The sequence below is a fragment of the Ornithorhynchus anatinus genome, chromosome 2 (genome assembly GCF_004115215.2).
Source record: "Ornithorhynchus anatinus isolate Pmale09 chromosome 2, mOrnAna1.pri.v4, whole genome shotgun sequence".
In the NCBI taxonomy this organism is placed as follows: domain Eukaryota; kingdom Metazoa; phylum Chordata; class Mammalia; order Monotremata; family Ornithorhynchidae; genus Ornithorhynchus; species Ornithorhynchus anatinus.
This window is the reverse complement of record NC_041729.1, coordinates 106,304,408-106,323,418: the sequence shown is the minus strand read 5'-3', so window position 1 is coordinate 106,323,418 and position 19,011 is coordinate 106,304,408. Positions and strand designations below refer to the sequence as shown.

General features: G+C 44.2%; 1 long non-coding RNA gene across 2 annotated transcripts in view; it reads right to left on the bottom strand.

The window, feature by feature from the left end:
* Nucleotides 1–3,735: 3,735 nt before the first annotated feature.
* Nucleotides 3,736–19,011, bottom strand: part of LOC114809214 — a 49,624-nt gene continuing 34,348 nt past the window's right edge. For both annotated transcript variants that reach the window (XR_003756975.2, XR_003756976.2), the window contains exons 2-4: nucleotides 11,664–11,793; nucleotides 9,840–9,911; nucleotides 3,736–3,885 (exon numbers count right to left, since the gene is read on the bottom strand). This is a non-coding gene — a long non-coding RNA (uncharacterized LOC114809214). The remainder of the gene's footprint in view (nucleotides 3,886–9,839; nucleotides 9,912–11,663; nucleotides 11,794–19,011) is intronic.

The following is a 19,011-nucleotide window of genomic DNA, read 5'->3' as shown; positions in this document are numbered from 1 at the left end:
AACCCTGCAGCACTTATGACATATCTCTAAATTATATATTATTACTTATTTATTCATATTAATGTCTGTCTCCCCCTCTAGACTGTAAACTTGTTATGGGCAGGGAATGTGTCTGCTCATTCTATTGTATCCTCCTCATTCTATTGTATTCTCCAAAGCACTTAGTACAGTACTCTGCACATAGTAAGTGCTCAATAAATATCATTGATTGATTGTCTTCCCTTATTTCCCTGACTTTCCTTCTCTTGCCACTCTTCCGGGGAGCAGCACGACCTAGTGGATAGAACATGGGCCTGGGGGTCAGAGGACCTGGGCTATAATCCCGGCTAAGCCACTTGTCTGCTGTGTGACTTTAGGCGAGTTATTTAATTTCTCTGGGCCTCAGTTCCCTCATCTGTAAAATGGGGATTAAGATTGTGAGCCCCATGTGAGACAGGGAAGGTGTCCAACCTGATTAGCTTGTATCTACCCCGGTGACTAGGACAATGCTTGGCACATAGTAAGCACTTAACAAATACCATCATCATTTCTGCACCAGCACAATCAGCTCCAAAATAGTTGGGGCTGGGTGGGGTTTTGGGGCACTGTACTATGTGCTTCAGGGGGAATACAAGCAAATCGCCTGGGCATTCTGAGGGTTCCATTAATTCAATTGTATTTACTGAGCACTTACTGTGTGCAGAACACTATACTAAGCACTTGGAAAATACAGTATAACAATAAACAGACACATTCCCTGCCCACTATGAGCTTATTCATTCAATAGCATTTATTGAGACTTACAGTGCACTTACAGTGCAGAGCACTGTACTAAGCTTAGGGTCTATAGGGGAGCTTACATTCCAGAGTCTGGAGGTTCCATTCTCCACCCGGAGCAAAACAGCTGCTGGAAGCCCATGGCGGCCTCAGCCTTCTCATTGACGGGGTTCCGGCTTGGCATGGGCGAGCACAGTACAGTGCGCTGAACAGTGGGCCCCAGTTACAGTCCAGCCAGGAAACAGTTCTGCCGTCGGGTTCTGTTTGCTTTGCTCTTTCTCTTCATGTCATCAAGCCCCAGCCTAGAGAGCAGTTGATGCCTAGCAAAGCGGCAGTAGAGAAGGGAAACAACCCTCATGTTTGGATTTCATTTCTTTGGTCAGGAGGAGGCGGCCATTGGCTTTAGCAGAGGAACCCAGCTGTTGTGTGGCTCTTGGCTCTACACACAGATTGATACACGGCAGCCCGGGCTTAATTGCATGGCCTCATCCTCCGGTAAGAGGGATCCACGTGCCTTTTTTCCATATCCATCAGTGAATGGCTGTGAGTGAACAACAATAACAATGATAGTAATTGTGGAATTTGCTAAGTGCTTACTATGTGCCAGGCACTGTACCATGTGCTTCAGGGGGAATACAAGCAAATCGCTTGGACAGAGTCCCTGTCCCACATTGGACTCACAGTCTTAATCCCCATTTTGCAGATGAGGCACAGAGAAGTGAAGTTCATTCAATAGTATTTATTGAGCGCTTACTATGTGCAGAGCACTGTACTAAGCGCTTGGAATGAACAAGTCGGCAACAGATATAAACGGTCCCTGCCGTTTGACGGGCTTACAGTCTAATCGGGGGAGACAGACAGACGAGAACGATGGCAATAAATAGAGTCGAGGGGAAGAACATCTTGTAAAAAAATTGGCAACTAGATAGAATCAAGGTGCTGTACATTTCATTAACAAAATAAATAGGGTGATGAAAATATATACAGTTGAGCAGACGAGTACAGTGCTGAGGTGCTGGGAAGGTAGAGGGGGAGGAGCAGAGGGAGATGGGGGGAAAAGAGGGTTAAGCTGCGGAGAGGTGAAGGGGGGTGGTAGAGGGAGTAGAGGGAGAAGAGGAGCTCAGTCTGGGAAGGCCTCTTGGAGGAGGTGAGTTTTAAGTAGGGTTTTGAAGAGGGGAAGAGAATCAGTTTGGCGGAGGTGAGGAGGGAGGGCGTTCCAGGACCGAGGGAGGACGTGGCCCGGGGGTCGACGGCGGGATAGGTGAGACCGAGGGACAGCGAGGAGGTGGGCGGCAGAGGAACGGAGTGTGCGGGGTGGGCGGTAGACAGAGAGAAGGGAGGAGAGGTAGGAAGGGGCAAGGTGACATAAAGCCTCGAAGCCTAGAGTGAGGAGTTTTTGTTTGGAGCGGAGGTTGATAGGCAACCACTGGTTAGTTGTTTAAGAAGGGGAGTGACACGCCCAGATCGTTTCTGCAGGAAGATGAGCCGGGCAGTGGAGTGAAGAATAGACTGGAGCGGGGCGAAAGAGGAGGAAGGGAGATCGGAGAGAAGGCTGACACGGTAGTCTAGCCGGGATATAACGAGAGCCCGTAGCAGTAAGGTAGCCGTTTGGGTGGAGAGGAAAGGGCGGATATTGGCGATATTGTAAAGGTGAAACCGGCAGATCTCGGTAACGGATAGGATGCGTGGGGTGAACGAGAGAGACGAGTCAAGGATGACACCAAGATCGCGGGCCCAAGAGACGGGAAGGACGGTCGTGCCATCCACGGTGATAGGGAAGTCTGGGAGAGGACCGGGTTTGGGAGGGAAGATGAGGAACTCAGTCTTGCTCATGTTGAGTTTTAGGTGGTGGGCCGACATCCAGGTGGAGACGTCCCGGAGGCGGGAGGAGATGCGAGCCTGAAGGGAGGGGGAGAGTACAGGGGCGGAGATGTAGAGCTGAGTGTCATCTGCGTAGAGATGGTAGTCAAAGCCGTGAGAGCGAATGAGTTCACCGAGGGAGTGAGTGTAAATGGAGAACAGAAGAGGGCCAAGAACTGACCCTTGAGGAACTCCAACAGTTAAAGGATGGGAGGGGGAGGAGGCGCCAGCGAAGGAGACTGAGAATGACCGGCCTAAGTTCACACAGCAGTGAAGTGGTAGAGTCAGAATTGGAATCCATGACCTTCTGACTCCCATGCCTGTGCAGCTCCCAGAACCGTGTTCTATCCATTAAGCCATGCCTCATCTCTCCCTCTAGACTGTGAGCTCATTTTGGGCGGAGATTATCACTCTTCATTGCTGTATTGTACTTTAGTACAGTGCTCTGCATACAGTAAGTGCTTAATAAATGATTGAATGAATGAATGATGGAATGAATGAATAATTCTCTTCTTCAGTGAGCACTCACTGTATGCAGAGTACTTTCCTAGGCCCAGTTGGTAGACTTGACCCCGGTCCATGAGGAACTGAAATCTAGTGGGAAGGTCACAGAAAAGAACCCATAGCATGTCACCTTTCTTTGTTCAGTTCATCTTACCAGTATGGCATAGTGGATAGAGCAGAGGCCTGGGAGTCAGTGGATAGAGGTCATGGGTTCCAATCCCTGCTCCACCTCATGTCTGCCGTGAGACCTTGGACAAGTCACTTCACTTCTCTGTGCCTCATTTCCCTCATCTATAAAATGGGGATTGAGACTGTGAGTCTTATGTGGGACAAGGATTGTGTCCAACCTGATTTGCTTGTATCCACCCCAGTGCTTAGTACAGTGCCTGGCACATAGTAAGCTCTTAACAAATACCACAATTATTATTATCATTATTATTAAGTGTCTCCTTGACTCTGTAAACAACCAGACCCTCATAGGTTTCCAGGTAGCCTGCCTTCCAGTGTAAAGCCCCTCTTTCCTCCTGCAGTTCTGTAGGGCTAGGAGAGATTTACTTATTGGAAAATGGCTTCTCGGTAAATACATTTTCATCCTTCATTTACTGATTTTCCCCTTTAAATAGGACAGCTAAGGATTTCATCAGTTTGTCACCAATTTCTCCATCATGTTCCTGCTACTTCGCACCTTCTCTCTACTTCTTCACCTCAACAACACTCCAAATGCACTAAACAGATTCAGCGTCTTCCAAATTGAGCAGCTCCGTTCTAGGGAAAGGGCACACGAGGATGATGAATTAGGTCATTGTGTGGTGAGGGTAGAAAAAGTCATCCATTTCTGGGCTTCTCCAGCCCAACTTTGCCCCAACTCTATTACTACTACTATTACTAATAATAATACTAATAATGGTGCTAAGTGCTTATTATGTGCCAAACACTGTTCTAAGCACTGGGGTAGATGCAACTTAATAGAGTTGGATGCGGTCCCTGTCCCACGTTGGATGCCTATTTTCCAGATGAGGAAATTTAGGCCTAGAGAAGTTAAGTGGCTTGCCCAAGGTCATAGAGCTGGCAAGTGACTGAGCCAGTATTAGACTGAGCAGTCTTCTGACTGCCAGGCATGTGCTCTGTCCACTAGGCCAAACTGTACCTCTACCCTTGGAATTCCTCTCTTTTGTCCCTTGCTACGCCCAGGGGAGGAGAGAGCATCAATCTGCTAGCGTGGCCCTGGGCATCCACCCCTCAAACAACTGTCACTGCCAGGAAAGCCCCGAGACCCTGTGTCTTCCTTACATCCCCACGCTCTGAGCATGAGGGAAGGAGGAAGGGAGGACCCACAGGACCAGAGGAGGGACAGGTAGGAAGACAAGCACAGAGACAGAGAGATAGTAACATGGAAAGATGGACATTTCACGGAGACAGATAGTCGTGCAGGTAGTCTGACTGGCAGACACAAATACACTTGTAGAAATAATACTATTAATTATAACTGCGATACTTGTTGAGTGTTTAATATGGGCCAAATACTCTACTAAATGCTGGAGTAGATCCAAGAAAGATCAGGTTGGACATAATCCCTGACCCACTTGGGGCTCACAGTCTAAGTTGGAGAGAGAAATCGGGTATTGAATCCCTCAGAAGTGGAAACTGAGGCCCAGAGCAGTTAAGGGAGTTGGGTCAGATTGCACAGGCAAAGAATTACAGATTACAGAAAAATGCAGACGCTTCATAGTGTAGTAGACAATATCCGACAAGAAGACAGATGCCCAAACAGGTAGGATAACCAACAGAATGCCAGACAGACAACTGAAGATATTCAAGAATCTTGTGGAAATAATAGGCAACAGGATCTCATGCAGAATCTGAGGGATGTATGTGACAATAGTAGGATAAATCCGTGACCCACAGGTTAGCTCCAGGAAGCGACCTGTAGGCTGTCACTTCTCCCTAGATCCAGCTGTAAACGCATCAACCCACGTGGGTCTAAAAGCAGTAAACCGAACCTGGGGATGATTTTCCTGCTGAAGCAGAACGCAAATGAGATAGAATGCCTTTAATCAGCTTGACTGTGAAACTTCAATCTTTCCCTCCAACGCCATCCTCTAATGCTGTAGAAGGAAATATTTTGCTGTTTCAAAACTTCTTAATACTTTCTGTCAAATGCACAATGCTCCATTGTATGTTGAGCATTTAAGAGGCTTTTTTAAAGAAAAAATCATTTTTCTTGGTACAAAATGTCATTTGTGTACTAAATTGGAAAGAGGAACATTTTGGAGAAGACTGAAAACCCTTCACTTAAGAAATATTCGAAGTTATGGTTCACAACTCTGAGTAAGTCTTATCCAAAATGAAGGATTGAGCTCTTCCTTGGTGAGAAAGGAGAACTAATAAGTCGATCAATGGTATTTATTGAGCACTTATCGTGTGCAGAGCACAGTACTAAGCCTTCATCTCTAGACTGTAAGTTTGTTAGTCAGGGAAAGTGTCTACTAACTCTGCTTTATTGTACTCTCCCAAGTGCTTAAGTGCTTAGTACAGTGCTTTGCACACAGTAAGTGCTCACTAAATATGACTGAATGAACGAATGCTTAGGACAGTGCTCTATACTCAGTAGGTGCTCAGTAAATCCGATTGATCGATTGATTGAGAGAGTATAATTCAACAGAGTTGTTGACACAATTCCTGAGCACATTCAGTGAATGGTATTTATTGAGCTCTTACTGTGTGATGAGCACTGAACTAAGGGCTTGGGAGAGAAAGATAGAGTAGAGTCAAGGCAACAAGGAGCTTACAGTCCAGAGAGAATGATTGGGATGATTGAGAAGCAGCATGGCCTAGTGGATAGAGCATGGACCTGGAAGTCAGAAGGACCTGGATTCTAATCCTAGCTCTACCACTTGTCTGCTGTGTGATCTTGGTCAAATCACTTAACTTCTCTGTGCCTCAGTCACTTTACCTTTAAAATGGGGATGAATACCATGAGCCCCATGTAGGATATGTGTATCCAAGCTGATTAGCTTGTACCTACCCCAGTGCTTGATCCAATGCCTGGCACAAAGTAACTGCTTAACAAGTGCCATTAAAAAAAAAAAAAATCATTCCCAAGGGTAGAGCTGAAGTTCAAAGGAAATAGTGAATTTCTTCTGGAAAATTTGAGCATGGGGTTTCTACCTCAACTGACTTTATAATGGTTCAGAATTCTGAAATCATTATTTCTAGGTAGTCAAATCTGCTTAAATAAATTAAGATTCATCAGTCAACCAAAAGCCCAACATCATTAATCTATTCTCCTTTCCCCTATTAGTTTCACTGACTGCTTCATACAGAATGAGTTTTCTGATACCAAAATTTCATCTAAGAAAGAATATGTATGCCTAATTAAACTTCCAGTCAACTCTCAACTGTCCCTGATTGGGTTATAATGATAATAATGGTTGTGGTATTTGTTAAGACCATTCTATGTCCCAGGCAGTGCAGTAAGGCCTGGGGTAAATATGATGCAGTCAGACACAGTCCCCATCCCATATGGGCTCACAGTCTAAGGGATTTGGGATTTTACAGATGAAGAAACTGAGACACAGAGAAACAACCTGACTTGCAGGAGGCTCTGCCATAGGAAGTAAGTGGCAAAGCCAGGATTACTGTCCAGGTCCTCTGACTCCCAGGCCCATGCACTTTCCCCTAGTCCAACTTGCTTCTCATTAACCATTGATTTTCTGTGGAGATTATCTGTGGTTGCTGTCCAAACCCACCTGCCTTTGACATCTCTCACAGTGAAGTCTTGCCATCCATAACAGCCTCCTATTATCCAAACCGGAATTGGCATGATCTAGTTTGGGATGAAAGTCATCTTTGCTTGCTCTGTATTAGCTACTGTGTTGTATTACCCATCTCTCCCCTTTTCTCCGCTATTGGAGGTAGTTGGGTAATAGCTACAAAGTGGGAAAAATGGAAAATTCCAGGAGAATAGCCAAAAGGCTGACAACAGTAACAAGAAGAGGCCTATGAAAGCCTCTGCTTCCGTCTCCAGGATTACATTTACGCCAAGGTCCATTTGGTGCACTGTGGAAGCACTGAATAAATGATGAGGCTGCTACAGCTGATGGTGGACATGATGGGAAGGCTGACAATGCACCGTAGATTCAGCTTTTCTTAGTTCTCTTCATTACCCCAGCATTCCTGACAAGCCTAAAGTAGAAATACTGTAACCTATAATGAAAGCTCTAATACTGGGATGGTGACTGATGGGCTTTTTATAGGGACAGAGCACAGCTGATCAATGGAATGGAGCATTTCCGTATCTTTGAGCTTCTTTGAAAGCACCGGGAGAATTTCCGGCTGCACCGGGACTCCAGTTAACTGGAGACTATCTTCTCAGAGTCTAGTGCTTTCTGCCCTTAATGAACACGCCTCCTGGGGAAGCCAAGAGGGTAAACTTAGTGACCGATAGGCTTAGAGTTGGCCCTTGAAGCTCACTTATTCATTCTGGTTTCTGCACTATTCAGGTAGTAAAAGAGAGAGGGAGCATGTGCAGGCAGTTGCTGTGCAATTGTGAGCTTTGGAAGAGAACAAATGCCTGACTTTGGCTGAATTTGAGAGTCTCACAGAACTTAGGAGTCGCATGGAGTAATGGATAGAACATGGGCCTGGGAGTCAAAAGTTCATGAATCCTAATCCCGGCTCTGCCATTTGTCTGCTGTGTGACCTTAGGCAAGTCACTTCGCTTCTCTGTGTCTCAGTTACCTCATCTGTAAAGTGGGAATTGAGAGTTTGAACCCCACATAGGTCAAGGACTGTGTCCAGCCCATTTTGCGTGTATCCATCCCAGGGCTTGGACAGTGCCTGACATATAGTAAGTGCTTAACAAATGTCAGAATTATTATTATTATTATTGATTGAAAGTTTCCTGTGTTGGTGCCCTCCAGCTGCCTAGGTGCCCTGAGTTAATCTGATCTTTGACTAGCTGGGAGCAAGATGAATGCCCTGCCCATAGATCATTCAAGGGACAGGGGTGGCACTCCATCTTCATTTAGTAAGGGAGGATGAGGGGAATGTCTTTGCTTATTTCTTTACTGAGGGCAATATTTAGTGTTTCAATGTAAATTAATTGTTCACTATTGACATGAAAGTGGTATTTTAGTTCTCTACACCAGATCAATTCATGCTTTTAAAATTAGTCCCTTCTTGCTACTCCCTCCCCCCTCAAAAAAGGCAAAAAGGTCCTGGATTCAATATTTGGGGAGTTTCAGTAAATACTTTCTTCCTCTGCCTGGATGGGTACGGTACAACCTGCGTTTCTTTGGGGCTAATTCTGAGAAACTTTTTAAGATCAGGACACTGGAGGGTGATTAGCATACATTACTTTTGCCTGTATTGGCACTTTGTTTATAAATTAAAGTACTGCAGCTGGGAGCTTGCACATTTTTAATTAATCAATTTACTTCTCGGGCTTTGGACAACAGCATGAACTACCATTTATTGCTATTTTTTCAAGTGATAAATGGGGTTGCCACGAATATTCATTAACGGTATTATAAATATCTCCGATTACTGCAAGCTCCTAAGTCCTTCATTTGTAATGTCGTAGGTCCCTCCTTAGTGAAATTTCAGTTGGCTGGCTGGAAAGATAGAGCAGCTGATATGCAATAGAGACGGATGATAATAGAAACAGGGATACTGAGTAATCAACAGACTACTATTTGCCTTGTTCCGGCTTGCCTGAAGTTAGAAGCCATTTGATTATCTGCCGTATTTATCAGTCCCAGAGAAGTTTGGTTAGGGCAATGGATGAGCAGTCCATGTTGGTGGCTGGAGGGAAAGTCAGGGATGGAGATAGGAGAGTTAGAGGGTGTTGGATGATCCATTTCTAATTCTGAGGGTGGGGGGTCCAGGAGGGCAACCAGTTCTTGGTTCTTCTAAGTGGGACCTGACACAGACGGAACCCCCGACTGGCTTAATGCACACAATGGTGTGTACATATCTATAATTCTATTCATTTATAGTGATGCTACTGATGACAGTTTACTTATTTTGAGGTCTGTCTCCCCACTGTCTGCCCATTGTGGGCAGGATTTGTCTCTATTTGTTGCTGAATTGTACTTTCCAAGAGCTTAGTACTGTGCTCTGCACACAGTAAGCGCTCAGTATAAATATGATTGAATGAATAAATGAAATACCCTTCTATAACATCATAGCAGGCAGGAACAAGCCTGTTATAGTGTACTGTCCCAAGCTCTAAGTCCTGTGATCTTCACAGTAAGCATTCAATAAACACGCTTGACTGACCATCCATAATGATAATAATAATTGTGATCTTTGTTAAGTGCTTACTATGTGCCAAGCACCATTCTAACCACTAAGCACTGTTCTAAGCGCTGTCTGCCTATGTTCTTAATTACTAACCCAAGCTGCAGTGGTGGGCATCCTGTAGAGATTAAATAAAATCTTGTTGAGTGGCTTCACATTTTCCTCTCCAAGTTTTTAAAAAAGGTGCATTCCACCTTTACTCACCTGGAGAAAGTCTGTGATGGGTTTTTCTATTGTGTTCTCCTTAGAAGATGAAAATATATATGATCTATCTTTGGGGTCTGTTGGGTCAAGGTATCCTACTCATAATGTAATATGTCTTTTATAAATACTGTAATACAGATACTGCATTTAATATCCCATAATGGATTAAGAAAATCAATAACATACAAAGGTTACAAAGAACACTTTCTAACCTGGAACAATTCTTTCAACTGGAGCTCAGAGATTGGGTTTTCTTAATGCATCTTGCAACTTCAAGTCAATAACTGTTAAATCGGTTTAGAAGAAAGGATGAAGTTAGAATATTGCTATTCGCTGAAGATGTTCCTGCTCATTATACACATTTCAATGCATTCAGCATTTTAAAGGAATATAAATCTCAAATTGCTCATTCTCGCAATATGAGTAAAAATAATGAATTTCCTGATCCTAGCTAGGAAAAACAATTTTTTCTAAAAAAAAAAAAATTATTGGAAAGTTTGCCTGTGCTTTATATGGTTTTGATTTGAATTATAAATGAAGCAATCATCATTCTGGGGCCCAGAAGAGAACAGTGTCCCTGAAATGATAGTCAGGTCTCTAAAATTAAACAAGAGCTGGATAGAAAAAAATTATTGGAATTTGGAGAGTGCTGTTTGGTCAGAACATAATGCCTTAATAGTTAGAGTATGGGCCTGAGAGTCAGAAGGACCTGGGTTCTAATCCCAGATCCACCCCTTGTCTGTCATGTAATCTTGGGTCAGTCACTTAACTTCTGGGTGCCTCAGTTAACTCACATGCAAAGTGGGGATGAAGACTGAACCCCATGTGGGACATGGACTATTTCCAACCTGATTAGCTTCTATCTACCCCAGCTCTTACCATCTCAGTACTCTACCAGTCTTGACTTTGGGAGGGAGAGTCAAGCAGAGGCATACCCATTCCATTCCTAGCTTGGGCAGTGACTAGAGAGTGGAAGGCAATCTGCTACAAGTTAAAACTCGCCTGTGCTAGGTAGCAGCAGCGTGGGAGAGAGTCAAGGATGGACATCAAGTTTACTGCACGGAAAAAGGCAGTGGTAAACCACTTCTGTATTTTTACCAAGAAAATTCTATGGAGACACTACCAGAATAATTGCAGATGGAGGTGGGCCATTCTGGGAGAGATGTGTCCATGGAATTGCTATGGGTCAGAGATGACTCGACAGCATAAGACAAGACCCCGGCACTTAGTACAATGGCTGGCACCTAGTAAGCCCTGAACCCCCATTAAAAAAAAAAACAATTCTGAGCTATCATCCAGTCAGTCAGCCCTGGACTCAATCTCTGATAGAGATACCCAGGATGCCTGAGGGAACTGTGTACTAGTTGCTTTCCGGGACACCCACTGTTCTGGTTAAGAAAGAACCAACCAACACCCTTAGCTCTTCTGTGCTCGTCTCTGGTTTCCAAACAAGCACAGTTTCCAGACTACATAAAGATTTAATTAACTATTCTGTTGATTCAGCATTTTCTGTTCTCTATGAAGATTCTGAACTGTGTCCTTGAATTGGAATTAAGCAGGGAGAGGTAGGCACAAAAAGCCATAGCATTCTACGAGCTACGGTTAGGAAGAAGAAGGAATACTGTTCCCCTGCTTATAAACCAGAAGAGAACAGGATGTAGACAGGGACAGAGAAGCACTATGACATAGGGGCTAGAATAAGGCCTAGAGTCAGAAGATCATGGGTTCTAATAACTGGGTCCGCCACTATCTGCTGTGTGGCCTTGGGTAAGCCACTTCACTTTTCTGAACTTCAGTTCCCTCATCTGTAAAATGGGGACTGAGACTGTGAGCCCCACATGGGACAGGGACTCTGTCCAACCCGATCTGCTTGTGTCCACCCCAACATTTAGTACATTGCCTGGCACAAAGTAAATACTTAACAATTACCACAATTATTATTATTATTATTATTAGAGTGGAGAAGGGAGGGAGTGGAGGCAGAGCTCGGTTGGCAAGAACCCCATGGCACAATCATTGGGTTTCCAGATTCGTACCTAGATGTGATCTCCAGGATTGAAATGTAGCATTTCTTCAGTTGGTTTTCTTGTTTTGTTTTCACTTAATGAGCGGAATAGGCAGCAGCTTCTGATCAGCGATGTCTGAGGCACACGTGTTGTCAGAATACTGATGGGCAAAGGAACAACACGTTATTATTCCTGTCACCATTAAGCGCAGCAAAATACCATTGTTCAGAGTAGCATGTGGACTGCTCACACTGTTCATTAACTTCTAACATCCTCAACTAGCAGTGACATTCATTCTGAAGTGGCATTATATTGTCATTACTGGATTTAGTTTTAAAAACTATAATCAACACATGGATGATACTTTAATTACTTGTGCCAGGAAGGAAGAGAGAAGAACATTCTGTTAATGGGATGAACACGAGCCATATACTTTTCTGCCTTTTCACTGGGGATAGGAAATCTTTAGGATAGAGGCACTTTTTTATGTTATTAGTTAACCGTTTATTGTGTTCCAGGCACCGTACTAGGAGCTCTGGTAGATAGAAGTTAATGAGGTTGGACACAGTCCATAACCCATATAGGGCTCCCAGTCTCAATTCCCATTTTACAGACGAGGTAACTGAAGCACAGAGAACTTTAGAGACTTGCCAAAGGTCACCCAGCAGGCAAGTGGCAAGACTGGACTAGAACCCAGGTCCTTTTTGACTCTCAGGCCTGTAATCTATATACTAGGCCACACTGCTTCTTGTCGGATGGTGCTTCTTTGTTGCGGGTACATTGGCACTGTGCTAGATGTTGCAGGAGGGATAAGGGGAGGGAAAAATATGTTCTGTTACTGACAATAATAAATTAATCAGTGGTTTGTTTTGAGTACTTATTGGGTGTAACTCTATCACCAGGCCTGCCCACAGGGGCGGCTTAGTGATAGATGTGTAAGTCCTTGCTTTAGAGAGGGCACAGCAAGCTGGAATTCAGAAGCTTCCAGATTTCCTACCCTAATCCACCTTTGACTCTTCCTTTGTTTTCATTTCCTTAGCCATGTAGATAATGGCAGGTTGCTTTGACTGAAGATCGAGGGCCCTTATCCAGCTTTCTCTGCAGATCCACCCTGGCCCTGGTGATTTCCATGAAATAGCTCCTTCAGACTGCAAAGAAATAAATGTCCTTTCCCCCTCCCTCCACTAAACAAAAAGACCTGAATATGATTTGGTGATATGTTAAAGGTTTAGAGAGAGCATTAGTGTGGGGTTTACTGTCTAATGAAAAATCTGTTTTCAAACAGTGTATAGATTTTTCAATAGAATTAAGAGAAAATTTAATCATAAAGCTACAAAGTAATAGCTGGGTGATAAATCCCCAACCCTTAGACTCAGGAGCTGCAGCTTTTTCAGGGGGAAGAAACTTCCTCAGATTAAATAAACCCAGTTGGAAATCAGATGGCATGTCCAAAAGGTGAGCTGCATCTTTAAATCTAAGGAGCGGAAAAAGGCAAGGGCTATTTTTTTTCTTTCTTTCTTTTCTCACTAAGAATCAGAAATGCTTTGCAAGATTTGGGGCTGTCGAGTTTTGATGTCTGCAGGACCCATTATCTGGATTCTCTCTGATCTGGTTTGTGTCAACTGGATGTGTACTGTCCTGGGTGCTACTGATCATTCTATCTGGTGCTTGGGCAACAGACAGAGTCATAATCAATCAATCAATCAGTGATATTCACTAAGCACTCGCTGTGTATCGAGCACTGTAATAAGCATTTGGGGGAGTTTAATGCAATTCACTTGGTAGACATGATCTCTGCCCTCAAGGAATTTACAGACTAGTGGAGAGACAGATGTTAAAAGATCATGCATATTGGAGAAACAGTAGAGTATAAGGTTATTTCATAAGTGCCTTTGGGGGGCCGGTGAGTATCAAACTTCTTAAAGGGTACAGACCCAGGTGCTTAGACAATGCATTGAGGAGGTCTCCCTCTCTAGACTGTGTCTCTTCCTCTAGACGGTAAACTCATTGTAGGCAGGGAATGTTTCTGTTACATCATACTCTCCCAAGCACTTAGTACAGTGCTCTGCACAGACTACGTGCTCAATAAATATGATTGACTGCCTGACTGTCTGAGGTTGAATAGAGGGGGGAAATGAAGGGTTAGTAAGGAGACAGAAAGTTTATTGGAAGAGATATGATTTTAGTTGGGATTTGAAGGAAGGAAGAGGTGGTTTGTTGGGTATGAAGGGGCAGGGAGTTCCAGGCCAGAAAGAGAACTCAGGTAAAACAGATAAGATTGAGGTGATTAGGTTGGTGTTGGGGGAGTGACATGTGCAGGCTGGGTTATAGTAGGAGATTAATAATAATAATAATTGTGGTATTTGTTAAGCTCTTACTATGTGCTGAGCACTGTTCTAAGTGCTGGGGTAGATACGGGTAATCAGATTGTCCCACGTGGGGCTCAAATCTTTTTTTTTTAATCCCCATTTTTATCTATGAGGTAACTGAGGCACAGAGAGGTTAAGTGACTTGCTTAAGGTCTCATAGCAGACAAGTGGGGGAGCCGGGATTAGAACCCACGACCTCTGACTCCCAAGCCATGATTAGGTAGGTGGGGGTGGGGGAGAGCTGAATGACTGAGTCGTGGCCTGGAGGTCTAAATCCTCCTTTCAATGAATTGTGATCAAATAACAAGGAGGAAGATTATTCTCTGTTCTGAAGAAGACTGCTGACTCACTCCATGGCCAGGAGCAACAAATCAGAGCAGAGCTTAGAAGGAGAATATCTGCTGGATAGGAAAAAACTACCCACATTTACACTGGCTCAGTAAATGAACTTCTAAGGAAGATGGTGACACCAATCCCTCCCCAACCCTGAGGGTGCTTGTCTACAAAGTAACCAGCACTTGGGTCCTCCATGGCCTCCTCCAGAAGGCCTTCCTAGACTGAGCCCTCCCTTTCCCTCTGCTCCTCCTCCCCTCCCCATTCTCCCCACTGACTCCCTCTGCTCTACCCCTTTCCCTTCCCCACAGCAGCACTTGAGTATATTTGTATATATTATTTATTACTCTATTTTATTAATGATGTGTATACATCTATGATTCTATTATCTATTTTGATGGTACTGATGGTCTCCCCTTTTTAGACTGTGAGGCCATTGTTGGGCAGGGGTTGTCTCCGACTGTTCCTGAATTGTACATTCCAAGCACTTAGTACAGTGCTGTACACACAGTAAACGCTCAATAAATATCATTGAATGAATGAATGGCACCAGGGAGGCATCACTTAGGGTCTGAAGCATCACTAAAGGAAAAGCGAGAGATGGAGAAGAAAGTTAGGCATGTTGGATGATTTATGCCTAGCCATGAGGGTGGGTATCCAGAATACAGTCAGCACATGTTTCTTCCAAGGATCTTGGTGCCCCTGTGGAAGACAGAGTCCCGGTAGGAACAAGCCATGGAGGTGTCCTAGGAGTGATTTTCTTCCAAAGTACAGTGTTTTGCACACCATAAGTGCTCAATATATGTAATTAAAAGATTGAATGATTTTCATGGGGGCATTAGGACCTCCCTCTTGAATACTGCTTGAAGGAAATAATAATCATAATGGTACTTGTTAAGTGCTATGTGCCCAGCACTGTTCTAAGGACTGGGATAGATACAAGTTAATTGAGTGGGACACAGTCCCTGTCCCACATTGGGCTCACAATCTTAATCCCCATTTTATACATATGAGGTAACTGAGGCACAGAGAAGTTAAGCAATTTGCCCAAGGTCACACAGCAGACAGGTGGTGGAGCCAGTAATATAACCCAGGTCCTTCTGACTCCCAGGCCCACGCTCTATCCACTACACCATGCTGCCTTGGGCTTGGCCTCTGCTAACAACACTATCACTTCCCAAGCCTGTCATTTCTCCCCAACACAATCCTTGGGATGGGCATTACTATTCACCCCCCAGAAACCAAACTTTGTTTCCCATCCTTTGGCGAAAACAGAGCTTTGTCTATGAAATGGTCACTGGCTCTGGCTGTTTGCCCTAGGCTAGAGAGAGAATGTGTAGGTAGGGACAAAGAAGACCATAATAGTTTCCAATCAATCAACATGAATCTCTCCAGGACTCAATAGAGGTCCGGTGCCGAGGCATCTTTGGGATGAGTTATGTGGGAGAAAACAATTATGGCTGCCAAGTTATCATTTCATTATCAAGGCCAGGATGAGCGATGGAGGCTGTAGCCCCGGGTGGCTCCTGTAGGCATAGAATAGGAAGTCAAAGAGGGCTGTGATTCTTCAGAAAAATTAAAAAAAAAGGACTCAGATAAGGATAACTAAAGAAGCCCATTCAGGTACCAGATCGTATTGCATGGAGGCAGCTGTATTCAGAGGCCTGAATGCATCAAGATCAGCTCTTAAACAGTCCACTGCTCTTTCCTCAGCAGACTCACAATCAGCAGGCATCTCTCTGGGAACTGCTGACTTCAATTCTGATTCTCCATTCTGTCATTTCTGGGAGGTTAAATATACCTGTTTGTACATGCACAATTAATCTAAGATATCTTGTAGCCAGGGATGAATCAGAGCTTAATTATATGAAGATGGTTGCACCCACAGGCACCCACATAATCCCTCTGCGTACAAGGATTCAGCTTTGGTTAGCAGCTGATGGAAATTTTACAAATCCTAACCATCAATGGAGATATATTTATGGACTTTAGGACAGTGAAAAGATCTATACTATAATTGGCCTATAATGTTCTCAGCATATTGAGAGGAATTTTTTTTTGGGGGGGGGGGGGGGAATCTAAGTTACTGATTGGGCCCCTATATGATCCAGAACTAGCACAGATCAGACAATGACAAGGACCAATAGTATCCCAGCTTGACCTGTATAAAATTCACAGTTGGGTGTGTCCATGGAGCTGGGTTTACTCTATCCCATCAGAAATGCCCATGGGGACAGGGACTGTGTCCAACCCGATTTGCTTGTATCCACCCCAGGACTCAGTACAGTGCCTGGCCCAGAGTAGGCACTTAAATACCACAGTTATTTAATCCTCTTCTCACTGTATTTTAGGCCTTCTAGAAGGTGCTCATCGGAGAGCGATCTTGTGTCTTAACTTCCTAACCGGGCTCCAGTTTAGCCAATCCCCAGGGAGAATGCACGGTGGACGCATGAGCCAACCATGTGACTGCCTCTGGGTTTCCAAGTTTCCAGGGATCCAGCATGGAAAACTCCCAAGAGGTCCCACAGTGTCCTATTCAGACATCAGGAGCCAACTCTCCTTGCAAGTGGGAACTAAATCCCTAAAACATCCTGCAGTACTTTTTATGGTATTTGTTAAGCACTTACTAGTGTCAGGCACTGTTCTAAGCCAGAGGGTAGACACAAGGTAATCAGGTTGCCCCACATGGGTTCACAGTCTTAATCACTATTTACAGATGAGGTAACTGAGGTCCAGAGAAGTTAAATGATTTGCCTAAGGTCACACAGCAGACAAGTGACACCAGCTCCTCTATCCCAAGAAAGTGAATTACCCCAGGAACAGAGGAAGAATTGTCCTGGAACTCAGGTGGTAAACAGATGACAAAAAACAAGAGGAAAATGGAAAAAGCTAGAGCTAGAGGAACCTCCGGCCTGGCTCTCAGACACTCTGCCCAATCTAATTGTGCGCTCATTACTCCGCTAATAGATAACATAAATGGCAGCTGCACAAAGCCTGAGTTCAATCAAATGATTTTCCACAGTGCGTGCAGCCCTAGCTGTCTTTCAGTGTTTAATTTCATTTATTTAGGGCGGTCGGGGAGGCTAATCTACGTGATGGTGAGAAGCAGCATGGTCTAGTGGAAAGAGCACCGGCCTGGTTGTAAAATGTGCTAGTTCTAACCCTCCCGGCTCTGCCACTTGCCTGTTGTTAGACCTCGGGCAACGTGTTTAACTTTTATGTGCCTCAGTTACCTCACCTGTAAAATGGGGATTAAGACTATGAGCCCCATGTGGGACATGGACCGTGTCCATCCTGATTACCTCGTATCTGTCCCAGTGCTTAGCAGAGTGCCTGACATATAGCTTAACAAATATTTCTTAAAAAAAAAGAAGTGGCATTAGTGAAAAATCCAGCTGCCAACCCAGAGGGTGTCAGAAAACACTCAAACTGCTTTGGAAGAATAAAGTAAAGTGGTGATCATTCCTTATCCACACCACTGCCCCCCATAAGTCCACCCAGGATGCTTCTGCCCGCTAGGAACAAATGTTTCAAACATTCTGAAAGAAACCCAAAGATGACTGAATTCCAAAGGGCCCTATCTCCTGAATGGAGAAAATGTATGACCAAACAAAAGGAATTCCACCTTTTCATTCGGTTGTATTTATTGGGTGCTTACTGTGTGCAAAGCACTGTACTAAGCACTTGGAAAGCACAAAACAGCAATAAAGAGAATCAATCCCTGCTCACAACAGGCTCACAGTCTCACTTCAGAGAGAATGCTTCTTGAGAAGGGATGAGAGTGAATGCTTAAAGGGTCTCTGACCTAATGGAACAATGTTTAGAAAAATCCTCTGCTTGAATTCTTTTTCCTGACATGATGAAGTGCTTTTGGAGCTATTGGGTGGACATTAAACAACCCCAAACAAACCGGTTCTAATATGAGCCAGACTGGCAAGCTAAGGGACTGAACTAGTCTCCATAGAGGCAGGAAGGAGTACCCGGTGAATTAATTGCTAAGCACTAAAGCCCCAGTAGAGTTACGTATCCCCACTGACTCTTTTTCCGTGTATTGATGTTGCAGGAAGAGAAAAAATTCAATTTACTTATAAAGATCTAGGGAACTTTTTTGTAAAAATAAAGATACTTGGGATGATGTATTCCACGATGGGGAACATTTATTTATTCATTCACTGGGAGCCTACTGTGAGGTGGAACACTCTACTGCATGCCTACTATGTGCAGAGCATTGCACGAACCTCTTGGAAGAGCTGAAAAATTATAAAAGGCACCTTCCCTGCCTACAGTCTAATTTGAGGGTTTAGTAGATTTTTTTTGCCAGTTGCTTTTGGCTTTATCCAACCCCAGACCCAGTTCAGGAGTACAAGGTGTTCAGTATTATAATAATAATAATCATGGTACTTAAGCGCTTACTATGTGCCAAGCACTGTTCTAAGTGCTGTGGTAGATACAAATTAATCAGGTTGGACACAGTCCGTGGTCCCTCATGGAGCTAACACTCTTAATCTCCATTTTGCAGATGAGGTAACTGAAGATCAGAGGAGTGAAGTGACTTGCCCAAGGTCACACAGCAGTCATGTGGCAGAGCTGTGATTAGAACCCAGGTCCTTCTGACTCCCATGCCCATGCTCTATCCACTAAGCCATGCTGCTTATCTGCTTCTCTCACTTCATATA